This window comes from Neophocaena asiaeorientalis, unplaced genomic scaffold (assembly GCF_003031525.2).
Source record: "Neophocaena asiaeorientalis asiaeorientalis breed wild unplaced genomic scaffold, Neophocaena_asiaeorientalis_V1.1 scaffold134, whole genome shotgun sequence".
Taxonomy (NCBI): Eukaryota; Metazoa; Chordata; class Mammalia; order Artiodactyla; family Phocoenidae; genus Neophocaena; species Neophocaena asiaeorientalis.
In genome coordinates, this window is record NW_020185339.1 from 30,398,946 (window position 1) to 30,412,888 (window position 13,943).

Consider the following 13,943-nt stretch of genomic DNA (forward strand, 5'->3'; position numbering starts at 1 on the left):
TGCCAAATTGTCCCTAATTTCAGAGCCAGTGGAGTCTGAAGACTAAACATACAATTTGGTATTTTGTATTCTCACATATTCTCCATTTCCCAACATTTTGGTTTCCTGGGCTTACTAAATAGAAGATTTGTGGTGTTTGGAGGGCAATCTTCAGAAGCATATCTCATTTGCTAACTGTCAGGTTTCTCTCTTGGCTGTTGTAGACGTGCTTTCATTCATTAAATCAACATTGAGCGAGAACCTACTATGTACGTTCTAGGCACTGGGGATACAGTGGTGCAGGAGACAGAGCCCCTGCCCTCACATGAGCAGTAGAGGGAGACAATAAACAGGTAAGTGAATAACTCAGGTACTTTCAGATAACGGTAAGTGCTATAAAGAAAACCCAACAAAACAAAAGGAAGGAGATTTAGAATTGTATGGTTGTAGAGTCATCAGGGATGGCTCTCTGAAGAGGCGTTATTTTTTCAGCAGAAAGATGAGAATGAGAAATTAAAGAGCTGGGGACATGAAAAGGGCCTGCTGGCGGGGATGAGGTGGGAGGAGAATGTTCCAGAAAAGGGAAGCAACATGTGCAAAGCCTGGAGAGAGGACAGAGATTTATATTTTTGAAGGACAGAAAGAAGGCCAGGACGACTGGAGATGATTGAAGGAGGGACAGAATGGTAGGAGAGGAAGTCAGAGGGAGGCCAGTTCATGTAGGGCCTTGAAGGACATGGAAAGAAATCTAGATTTTATTCCAAGTACAATGAAATTGACAGGATTGAAGCCAGCGTGTGAAAGGACCTGATATCCATTTTTAAAAGCTTTCTTTGGTTGCTGAGTGATGAATGATTCTCTTTATATCATTGACCTATTTAATCTTTTTAATAGCACCCATCATAATCTGAAATTTGCCCGTGTATGTATATACTTGTTTATTATCTGTCTTCTCCTCCCACACGCCAATAAATGCAAACTCTTAATGAGATGATTTTGCCCATTTAGTTCACTGCTGTTCACCCAAGTGTCTAAAATAGTGCCTGGCATGTAGAAAGTGCTAAAAATTGTTTGTTGAATGAATAAGTGAATGCATTTGTTCATTTAGATAATTAAGCCTGAGAGAGTACTTGTGGTATATGAGTCAGTGAGTGGCAAACTAGGAAAAAATAACATTTGGTGGCCTTTTCTAGTTGTTCCTGGGGGCAATGATTCCCTGCACACCCCTTGCCACTCCCACAGTATATGCAGGTGCGAGCGATCACTGTGAACTTGAAGTTTATTCCTGGAGTGCAGGAACACATGTGATGTGTGTGTGTGTTCCCGTACCACTTGAAGTGTGGTGAAGCAGGGGGAGGGCAGGCATTTGAAGCTGGACAGGTCTGGGTCCAAATTCCTCTTCCGGCTCTTGAAAACTGTGAGGTTTTGAGTAAATTGTTTTAAAACCACCATCATCTTGATCTCACGACTTTTTCATGAATGTTTTCTATGAGGCAGTTATCCTGTTCTGTGCTTAGTAAATAAATGAATCAGAAACTCAGATAACCGCTGCTTCCTTTCCCAGAGTGAGAGGGAAGGGGCTTGCGGTGGGGACCAGGAAGTTACAAGTCAATTACAGATATGGCGGAAGCTGCGAGATGGTGCACCAGTTAATATTCCCAGCTCCATGCTCCCTGCAACACTTATTGAGAGCTTACTGTGTGCCAGGCACTGTTCTAAGCATTACTGCTTTCAATTAATTCAGTCATTCCTCGTAAGAATCCTACTTACTGTACAGGTGAGGGAACTGAGTTACAGGGGTCGAATAACTCTCCCATGGCACATGGGTAGTGAATGGCCGAGCTGGGATTTGAACCTGAGCAGTTTGGCTCCCAAGCCTGACTTGTCACCACTGTGCCCTCCTCCCTCCCCAGGGCATGAGAGGTGGCCTGTAAAGCCGGGAACATGAAAAGTCCGTTAACCCATGTCTGTGGTCTCAAACGGTGCAGTAACACCCCCGTATGCCCACCGAACCCACTGCCGGGCCAAGCTTCTAGTCAAGCACAACAGAGAAGCTTCTTTCTAGATTATTCTCTGTGTCCCGTGGCCCAGTGGCTGCAGAATGGCCGCAATATGTGACACACTGCTTCTACATTCCTCTTCTAGGCAACAGGAAGAGCACCCGGTTTTTATGACTGGTATCCAGGTCTTCTTTCCTCCTCTGCCTGCCACTTCCTTCACTACAGTGCGGGCAGCGTCCTCCGAACACCTGTGCTGTCGTCATAAACCGGCTTCTGGTTAGTTACTGTCTATTTCACCTCCCCTCTGACCTGTATTCCTGCCGCACACACAGAGGGCCTGGCACACAGTAGGTGCTCAATGCCTGCTCAATGACTAGGAAATAATAGAAGATAATTTCAGACAATGACGAAAAGCCGTTATAGAAATGGAGCCCCTGCCTTCTGCAAGCCCGGGAGCTGCGCCAGGCAAAGCGCTGACATCGCGCCGTTGGCACAAATAGAGAGCCGTTTTAAAGTGCAACGGCAAATTTAAACATTAAAGCATGAGGAATGTTTTTATGACTGCACCTTGCCAAATGGAACTGAAGCAGATTTTGATATAAAAATTGACAGGAAGCAAAAGTGGAATGAATAAAAATAGAAAAGAAATTAGCAAGCTCTGAAAGGAAGTACACAAGATGAAAATGGAATGAAATCTACCTTGACTGGAGGAGATTATATAAAAATGAATAACTTGACAGTAAATTAACATGTAGCATATCTACAATCTGTCTTTAGGGGATGACAAAAGATATTTTTATTATCTCAGTGCAGAATTTTGGTTGATTTTTTTTTTTCCATTGGCTCCTGAAATGAAAGGTTTAGATTTATATAGAAATAAGTGTTATGCTTTGCCCAACTGCTTGGGGCCCACAGGAGTCTGGAGTCTGCTAAGTGTTTCTTTCTAAATCTTCCTGGATGCAACTATTTTCTTGGATGGAGTTTTCTGTGAAGTTGAGGGTAATTACCTAGGGATTGTGTGTGTGTGTGTGTGTGTGTGTGTGTGTGTGTGTGTGTTTTGTTTGGGGTTGTGCGAAATGGAACATTCCAGAGTTGAAATCCTCAGAAGTCTGATATGGCAAATGCAGAACCCAGTTAGGAAACTGAAGACCCAGCCCTTTCCCTGAAGCTTGTAGTAGATTCTCTTGGGCAAATCACATAATCTCTGGGTCTCAGTTTCACTAATTATAAAGTGGATATGCTAATTCCTACTTTTCCTATCTCGTTTATGAGGATCAAATGAGATAATGGACATGAAATTACTTTGAAAAGTCCAAATATGATGCTAATCCAAGGAATTATTGTTATAAGTTTTCTAAGGAATAAAATTATTGTGTGTGTGTAATTTTAAGATTGAAAAGCCTTGTTTTGAAGAGTAGAACAATTGCAGTACACAGTAATTCCTTCTATTTATGTAGTATCTTGTAATTTTAAAAGTCCATAATGTACATTCACTTACCGGATTCACCAATAATACATCAAGATGAGCAGCTCTTTGGACAGATGGAGAAAGGCCGAATTAATTGCAGAAGGTTTCTCAGCTCACGAACGTGGAACCGCCACTAGAGCCCACATGATCCCACAGCTGGTCCAAACAGCCTCCATGCTGAGGTTGCTGCCATCCTTCACAGCTCTGTGTGTATGTGTGTGTAAATAACATTTTCCACTTAATAAAGACTTAATAAAGTGGAATTCTCGTTCCATGCTTTCCTCCTCAACCCTGCCTCTTATGGACGTAGTATGTCCTTATCTTGACACCTGATGGCATTTAGTCAATAAATATTTACTGTACTGGACCCCATGCTGGATGCTGGGGACACCTGGCAAAGAGGTCATTGCTTTGGTCTCCAGGAGACTTCTGGTTCAGAGAGGAAGACAGACACATAAACAGGCAAGTACATCATGTGATAGATGTTATGACTGAGGTAAGACGACTTCTGTGGGAGCACCCGTGAGGCAAGAGGGGGCCTCCAGAAGATAAGTGATATCTCAGGTGAGACCTGAGGAACCAGGAGTTAGGCAGGTCAAAGAGGAAGAAGCTCAGGCAGAGGCAGTGGCAGTTTCAAAATCCTGGAAGAAAAAGCAGGATATTTGGGAGACAAAGTGTTTCATAAAGGCTGAAGCACAGAGTGTGAAATTAAGGAGTGGGGGGTAGGAAGGGGGGAACTGGTGGTGAGGGATGAAGCTGAGACAGGAGTTTTTGTGTTGGTATCTTGATCAGTTTCATCAGGAGAGTGACAGGTTATTCTGAAAGTGTGTGGTGAATGGTATAGACAAGATTCAGTGAGCAAACAAGGAGACCAGCCGTCCAGGCAAGAAAGGATGATGGTCTAGCACCCCACCCCGCTTTCCTTATCTCCTTTCTCATCACACTTCATCACTTTCTAATAATACTATCTAATATGTTTATTTATTTTGTTTATTGTCTGTCTCACATCATTCGAATCTAATGCTATAAATTCACTGCTATGTTCCCAGTGCCTAGAACAGTGCCTGGCAAGTAATCCTCCATAAATATTTACTGAGTGAATAAATCAAACATAAAACTCTCTCCCCATTTTTTTCTAAGCGTTGCTGATGCTCTAAGGATTATTTGGGTTACAAGTTTGGGTTACAAGCTGGGGAACCCAGCATGGCCTCAGGTCCCAGTGAGTCTTGAGAACTGGTGGCGGGACCCATCTGAGCCAGGAGGAGGAGATCCAAAGGTGCTGGCTTGGGGGGTTGAGGGGTGCTGCAGAGACAAGGATCATGGCCGGGCCTGAAAAACAGGAAGTAGTACTAATGGTGGGATCTCAGTACCTGAGCAGGCTGATGGGGGGCTACTTATGTGGAGACCCTCCTGCCTTTCGCAAATTCCAGCACGAAGGCAGCTGTTTGGAGTACCTGCTGGCCTTGGAACCAGAAAGCCCGGTCTCGTTTTGTCCTTGGCAGCCCAGCGAGCCTTTGGCAGACCAGCCTGGGGACATCGGTGGGAGCTGTCCATGGCTATTAGGGTATCTCTCTGGTTCTACGCTTCCCATTTCAGACAATCAGAAAACAAGAGGACATATGGTGAGACGCAGTGGCTCTGCTCGGGTCTTTTAGGAAAGAAGAACGTCTCATTCAGTGGAAGTCTCAGGATAATTTTGACAGGCTTAGCTGAGGGCTGGCTTCTCTTACATGAGTTGTGACATCTACCCCAGACAGTCTCTATCCAATTGTTGGTAACATTCCTCATATTTCAGATTATTACAATTCTCCAAAGTGTGGCAGTGATTGATTCCTACTTTTCTTTTTGTTGAATTAAAAACGTGAGTGATTTTGTACTATGGGAGGAAAGATTCATTCATTGTTGAAAGAGGGGGCATTTTGAATCTTGTTGGGCAACAAGGATTAAATCACATATTTTCAACATACAGACACTTTGATGTTTCTGATGATTTACAAACATCCCCAGTCCAGAAGTAATTGCTTAGTCTTTTCCAACTGTCTAGATAACACTTCTATTGAAACTTTTTATTGAATTACAGCATGCCCTCAGAAATGAGCACCGATGCTAAGCATACAGCTTGATGAATTTTCATGAAGTGAACGCATTTGTGTTCAGATCAAGAAACAAAACGAGCAGCTCAACAGAAACCCCCCTGGAAATCTCTTCCAGCCACTGCCTGGCCCCCAACCCCCATCACCACCATGATGGTAGCAGTTCTGTAGGATCAAGAAACAAAACGAGCAGCTCAACAGAAACCCCCCCCTGGAAATCTCTTCCAGCCACTGCCTGGCCCCCAACCCCCATCACCACCATGATGGTAGCAGTTCTGTCTATCTTTGAACTTTACATGAAAGGAGGCATATAGTATGTACACTTCGGTGTTTGGGTTCTTTTGCACAGCAACGTATTTGTGAAGATAAACACGTGGACCTGACAGCAGGAGGTGGAGAAGAAGGAGGGGTAGCGTTCCGTTCTGAAGGCTGGTAGCCCAGGGGGCCAAGCAGCCAGTGGTCACCAGGGCAGAAAGAAAGTCTAGAAGGAGAACTCCCATATTTGCGTCTATGTGAAGTTCCACATTCTGCTCCTCCTGAAGTAGACTTCCCACCCCGCCCAACTCCCCAAGCGCCATTTTTATTATATTTGGAGGCACACCCGACAGGACTTCTTGAAGGAGTGGTTGCAGGTGTGGAGAGAAAGAGAGCGGAATCAAGGCTGACCCTTTAGGTCTTTGCTTGCAAACTGGGTTGCTGCTATTTCCTGAGTTGGAGAAAAATGGGGAGAAACAAGCCTTGGGGGCAGCGTGAATCAACGGTTTGTTTTGGAAAAGTCTTGAGATTTTTTTTTTTTTTTTTTTTTTGCGGTATGTTGCAGAGCACAGGCTCCGGATGTGCAGGCTCAGGGGCCCAGCTGGTCCGTGGCATGTGGGATCCTCCCGGACCGGGGCACGAACCCGTGTTCCCTGCATCGGCAGGTGGACTCTCAACCACTGCGCCACCAGGGAAGCCCTTGAGATGTTTCTTAAACAAAACCCAAGTGGGTCTGGAGCTCTGGGAAGCAGTCAGAGCTTGAGTTACAGATTTCGGGATCGTCAGTGTGTGGATGATTTAGCTCTGTGGAGGGACAGGGTGAGATACTGAAGATGAAGTGAACTGCCAAGTGGCAGCTCAGATAAAATCCCCTTTCTGTTCTTCCCCATCCACCTCCTCTGCAACCTGCGCTTGCCTTGTGCCGTGCATCCACGCAGCTCTGGGCCCCGATCTTCCCCTTTTCTCCTGCCTCTTCAGTGCCCCTTCTTCCCACCCCTCCCCTTGTTTGGTATCACAAAAACCCAAATAATTGGGGAAGAGGACATTTCCCTGGGAAAGGGGGGAGGTGGAGAGTAGGGAGGAGGGCAGCAGGGCTGGTTGTTAGAAAGAAAGACTTAGTAACATACCAGTTAGCACTGGGACTAGTACACATCCTGATACTTTTTGGCCCATCACACTTTTATTTTGGTTACTCATATAAATGAGTTGCCCCTGAACTTTCCTTGAAAACAGGAAATTCCTCTCTGTGTTCCAAGAGAGTTTCACTATAGTGTAAACCGAATGGTTTAACAAAGTATACGTATTGGACAAATTTCCTCCTCACCGAAAGGACTACATTGCTTATCTATATATTTATTCCAATAACTAACAATTCAGCTGTGGTAGGGCAAACGTTTTCTGTGCCTCTGTGTGTGTGTGTGTGTGTGTGTGTGTGTGTGTGTAACTTAAGGAGTCAGAAGTAGACTCCTACATTGTGTGAGCAATGGTATTTGGGAGGAGAAAAAGAATCACTTCAGATTAAAACTGTGGTAGGGCAAACGTTTTCTGTTCCTCTGTGTGTGTGTGTGTGTGTGTGTGTGTGTGTGTGTGTTTGTGTGTGTGTGTGTAACTTAAGGAGTCAGAAGTAGACTCCTACATTGTGTGAGCAATGGTATTTGGGAGGAGAAAAAGAATCACTTCAGATTAAACTCCCTCTTCATTGTTCAAGTGTTGGCACCCTGGCTGGTGAGTACTTGTTTTTCAAGCAGGGCTAGGATGCTGGGATGAGGCCCTGGCAATTCCTGGTGACTAAAGTGAAGAGCAAACATGTGTCTTCGCCCTCAGATATTTTGGAAATTAATTCCCTTATATCCAACCTCTAACAGATGTAGCACTTGGGGAAAAAAAATAACTCTTCCTTCATGCCTAGATTCCTCCTCTTCTCTTAGTTAAACCATAAAGAAAATAAAGGAGGAAATGAAATATGCATCATTGCCTTGAGAAGAAACAGATGCAAATGAAACGGTACAGCCTGCGGATTGACAGGTTCCCTGGGAGCCAGCGTCTTGGTCGGCTTCTAGATGATTGGTCGGCTCCCTTCATCACCCCTTCCTCCCTTCTTTTTCAATCTCTTTGTGTTGCCCTGACGTGAGTCCCTCAGCTCTTTCCCATCTCTACGCGGCTGGCTATTTCTCGTTCTCTTGTATAACTAGGATTTTCACATTTCCTCAGGACAGTACTGCGAAATAAGGTCACGTTAAAAGAAAGAAACTGCGTGTTCTGCTAGCAGAATAACTGGTTGACAAGTTGAAGCGGGGCCTAAGCAAGTTGATTCCCGAAAGATAAGACAGGGACAGTAGAGCCGCCTTTCTTTTAGAAATCACACACACATGTTTCTAACCTCTGGGACTCTATAGAGACCCAAAGACATAGGATAGGTTGAAAGAGGATAGGTTTTACCCACTGATGGGACCCAAGTGCTGCACCATAGAATGACTGATCTAATGTGCCCTAAAATATGTCTCCCATTTGCTCTGTTGCAGTGACTAACGTTTCTCCTTGAGGACGATGTTAGTAATGCCTTGTATTTTATTGGTGCTCTGGATCTTACTGTTGTAAATATATTATTCAGCTACGTTTGCCTGGCTCATTGCTGTTTATGAAGTACCTGTCTTATGTGCCAGGGTCTGAGCTACAGCAATGTGTACACTGTCTCTCCTGGTTCTCGTGACGACTCTGTGAGTGGACATTGTTATGCCCATTTAACAGATGAGGCCACTGAGGCTCAGAGGAGAGTTAAGCCAGACCTCTTATCCATGGTGGGACTAGGAGTTCTAACTCCACATTCAGACCCTCCTCCCATTCCAACCTAGCCAGGGGCTGACTGTTTTAGCGATGTTGACAGCACCTGCTAAAACCCAGATACGTGATTGCCAGGAGACCCCTGGCTTGTTCATAGAAAGACTAGCTTTATTAGAGAACCAGATCCTAAGAGTTTATGGCATTTTATGGTGGGATTCTTCTGGCATGATTTTCCACAATCATCACATATATAAGATTTCTTTTCCAAATTTTAATATTCTTTTCCAAATTCCACTTTTCCAAATTATGATATTTTCTAATAGTTGGAGATTCGCATTTAAAAGTCTTATAGTTATATAGCCATGCTCAGGGCAGCATTGTTCACAATAACCAAATGTCCACTGACGGATGAATGGATAAGCAAAATATGACCTATACATACAACGGAATATTATTCAGCCTTAAAAAGGAAGGAAATTCTGACATATGCTACAACATGAATGAACCTTGAAAACACTATGCTAAGTGAAATAAGTCAGACACAAACGGACAGATACTATAAGATTCCACTTATACGAGGTGCCTAGAATAGTTCAATTCATTCAGTCAGAAAGTAGAACGGTGGTTGCTAGGAGCTGGGTGGGGGGAGGGGAATTATTGTTTAACGGGCACAGAGTTTCAGTTTGGGAAGCTGAGAAACCTTTGGCGATGCATGGTGGTGATGGTTGCACAGCAACGTGAACGTACTTAATGCCACTGAACTGTACACTTAAAGATGGTTAAAATGGTAAATTTTGTTATACGTATTTTGCCACAATTTAAAAAAGATCATTAAAAAGTTTAGAGTCCTTCTTTAGGAATGCCAGCAATTTCGTCCAATTTCTTGTTTTATTCACTGTTTCTTTGGTGGGATTTTCTTTGCTTGGCCTCCACTTTGCTGGATGCAATGCTGGGGAAGGGGCCTTTCCTTCTCTTTCCCCTCTGCTGTCTTTGTAAGTAACTCCTCTCTTCAGGGGACCCTGGGGAGGCCTGGTACACACCTGCTGCAGCATAGACACACATTCTGAAGCAGATGGCTCCTTCCTGGTCTCTGTGTTGTCCTCTGACACAGTAGACAGAAAATGCTAATGACCTCACAGATCCCTTGGTTAGTATCAGGAACTCTCTCTTCTTAGCCCCTTGGGAAAGCAGGACCCAGGGATCTTGCAACTGAGAAATCACAGCTTCTTTGCAAGTTGGAAATGCCAGTGATACCCAGGTTTTCCCATTCTCCAGCATCTCATCTGCAGGGCAGGATTCAGACACAATTTCTCCTCTCACATTCTAACTTGAAGGAATCCCCAAACAAGTCATGCCCAGTGCACAGGGACCAGTTCCCAGACAAAGAACCTGCTGGGAGGACCGCTGCCGTTTTGGAAATCCCAGACTTGCCCAGGAGCCTGGGAGAATCAGGTGCAGCAATTCACCTGAGTCCTGAAGTAAGGCCGGGGGCCTTGGGCCTGGAGTTAGGCAGGTGCTCTGGAATGCTTCTCTCCAGGGTATTTGCGATTTAAGAAGGGATCAAGTTCTTGCCGGGGCTCTTCAGACTAGAACCAGCAGGTGGGGTTGTATTGCTTCTGGTAGCAGTGCCGCTGAAATTGCCTATTCCACCGGTGTGCTCCCATGCTCAGTTACAGGTGCAAAGTTGAAGCTAGTCACGAGACCCGAGTGAGTTTGAACCCTTGGCCTGTCTCTGTCAGTGAGGCTTTGGGGATGTCAGTTAATCTCACAGATCTTCTGGGGCTAGACAAAGTGTGCCTGCCTCATGGGATTGCAGGGAAGATAACAGGAACTATTATAGGAAAAGAGGGGAAATCTATAGAGCTAAATTTTGCAAGGGTGTGTGTGCAAATTGGGTGCTTTTTGTAATGCTAACCATATTCTATCTGAATCATTTAGCACCATTATCTGGTGCACATGCTGGCTGATGAGATTTACGGGAAAATGTAGCTAGGCATGGCTGGAGATGGAAAATAGGATGGAGAGGCTAGTGTACAGTGGCTCTTAATTGAGATAATTTTGTAGTATATTTTGGTGACTTCCTAGGACAACATTAACACAACCTAAGAGGCTCTGTACAAGTGTGTGTCTCATGGGTTCCAGGTGGATATACAGGAGCTGGGAAAAGGACTGGGAGGGGGAAGGAGGGGAATGGTCTCACAAAAGTCCAGGCAGGCTTTTCTGGTCTTCTCCCTTGAGAAGATAAACATCATCCTGGGTGGTCCACAGGCTTCCTGTAAAAATCTGGGCATCAACAGGACAAAGGACCCTGTGAGGGAGGAGTCAGTAATACCCTGTATTAGTTTCCTATTGCTGCTCTAACAAATACAACAAATTTAGTGGCTTAAAGCAACACACACTTATTCTCTTACAATTCTGGAGGTCAGAAGTCCTAAGATGGCTTCACTGGGATAAAGTCAAGGTCTCAACAGGACTGGTTCCTTCTAGAGGCTCTGAAGGGAGAATCTATTTCCTAGCCTTTTCTAGCTTTTAGTAGCTGTCTTTATTCCTTACCTTGTGGCTCCTTTCTCCATCTTCAAAGGGCATCCCTCCAATCTGTGCTCATTACAGATGAGCTTCTCCTTTGACTCCAACTCTATTGCCTTCCTCTTATAAAGATCTTTGTGATGACATTGCCCATCCACTAATCCGGGATAATCTTCCCTTCTCAAGGTCCTTAATTAAATCCTCTCTGTAAAGTTCTTTTGGCCATGTAAGGAAACATTCAGAGGTTCTGGAGAATAGGACTTGGGCACATTTGGAATTATGTTTCACTATTCAGCCTACCACATACATACCATTTAATTGCTACCAGAAGAACAAGTGAAAGAGCTGAATGTGGATTAAGAACAGAATGGAGTATCTGAGACATTTTACACTAAATTGGCTTGAGATCAATTCACTGCATTTTAGTTTCCTAATGACCAATTTATCTAACTTTAAAATTTTACTAATAATTAAAATGTTGTCTCTTTTAATGATCTGAATGTTAATTGTCTATTTTTCAGTGCTTACTATTATTTGCCAATTCTTCAAATGGTATGTCAACCTTAATTTTGAACTTCAGCAATTAAAACTTGATCATATTACATTAAGTCAAATTAGATTAAAATTGTAAAGTCTTAAGATAAAGGGATGAAGTTTTAACTGGTGATTTTAAGGAAGAAACAGACGAGGTTATTTATTTATTGAAATTTTGAATTTTATTTTATTTATACAGCAGGTTCTTATTAGTTATCCATTTTATACATAATAGTGTATATATGTCACTAAAGAGGTTGTATTTACACTAAAATTTTAATTTTAAAAGCATCTGAAAAAAAATTGATACTAGTCCAAATTATCCCATAAGAAATAATGACATTTTAAATTTCAAACAACAGCCAACTGAGATGAAACAAACCAAGGCAGCAGAAAGAAAGTGAGGATGTCCAGAAGATTGGGTTATAATGATTTCTGTGAATAATGCCTCAACTTTGATACTCACAGACTGTAAAAACAAAATTGTTGTGGAAGCATTTTGTTTTTAATGGCTTTAAAAAAAAAATCCGGAAATGCTAAAGAGACTGATAAAGTGAGAAATGAATTGGAAGCCACAGGAAAAAACATATCACACAGTAACTTCAAGTTATTAAATTGTTAGAAAAGTTGGCTTGGAGAGGGCAGACAGCAGAAGCAAGAAGAACAACAATCCTGCAGCCTGTGGAATAAAAACCGCATTCACAGAAAGATAGACAAGATGAAAAGGCAGAGGGCTATGTAACAAATGAAGGAATAAGATAAAACCCCAGAAAAACAACAAAATGAAGTGGAGAGAGGCAACCTTCTAGAAAAAGAATTCAGAATAATGATAGTGAAGATGATCCAAGACCTCGGCAAAAGAATGGAGGCAAAGATTGAGAAGATGCAAGAACTGTTTAACAAAGACCTAGAAGAAGTAAAGAACAAACAAATAGAGATGAACAACACAATAACTGAAATGAAAAATACACTAGAAGGAATCAATAGCAGAATAACTGAGGCAGAAGGACGGATAAGTGACCTGGAAGATAGAATAGTGGAATTCACTGCTGAGGAACAGAAAATAATAGTGGGGAACTTTAACACCTTACTTACACCAATGAACAGATCATCCAAACAGAAAATTAATGAGGAAACACAAGCTTTAAATGACACAATAGACCAGATAGATTTAACTGATATTTATAGGACATTCTAACCAAAAACAGCAAATCACACATTCATCTCAAGTGTGCATGGGTCATTCTCCAGGAGAGATCACATCTTGGGTCACAAATCAAGCCTCAGTAAACGTAAGAAGATTGAAATCATATCAAGCATCTTTTCTGACCACAACACTATGAGATTAAAAATCAATTGCAGGAAAAAAAACATAAAAAACACTGACACATGGAGGCTAAACAATACGTGATTAAATAACCAAGAGATCACTGAAGAAATCAAAGAGGAAATCAAAAAATACCTAGAGACAAATGACAATGAAAATATGATGATCCAAAACCTATGGGCTGTAGCTAAAGCAGTTGCAAGAGGGAAGTTTATAGCAATACAATCCTACCTCAAGAAACAAGAAGAATCTCAAATAAACAGTCTAACCTTACACCTAAAGTAACTAGAGAAAGAAGAAGAAACAAAACCCAAAGTTAGCAGAAGGAAAGAAATCATAAAGATCAGAGCAGAAATAAATGAAATAGAAACAAAGAAAACAATAGCAAAGATCAATAAAACTAAAAGCTAGTTCTTTGAGGAGATAAACAAAATTGATAAACCATTAGCCAGACTCATCAAGAAAAAGAGGGAGAGGACTCAAATCAATAAAATTAGAAATGAAAAAGGAGAGGTTACAACAGACACTGCCAAAATACAAAGCATCCTAAGAGACTACTACAAGCAACTCTATGCCAAAAAAATGGACAACCTGGAAGACATGGGCAAATTCTTAGAAAGGTAGAACCTTCCAAGACTGAACCAGGAAGAAATTGAAAATATGAACAGACCAATCACAATTAATGAAATTGAAACTGTGATTAAAAATCTTCCAACAAACAAAAGTCCAGGACCAGATGGTTTCACAGGTGAATTCTATCAAACATTTAGAGAAGAGCTAACACCCATCCTTCTCAAACTCTTTCAAACAATTGCAGAGGAAGGAACACTCCCAAACTCATTCTATGAGGCTACCATCACCCTTATACCAAAATGAGATAAAGATACTACAAAAAAAGAAAATTACAGACCAATACCACTGATGAACATAGATGCAAAAATCCTCAACAAAATACTAGCAAACAGAATCCAACAACACAT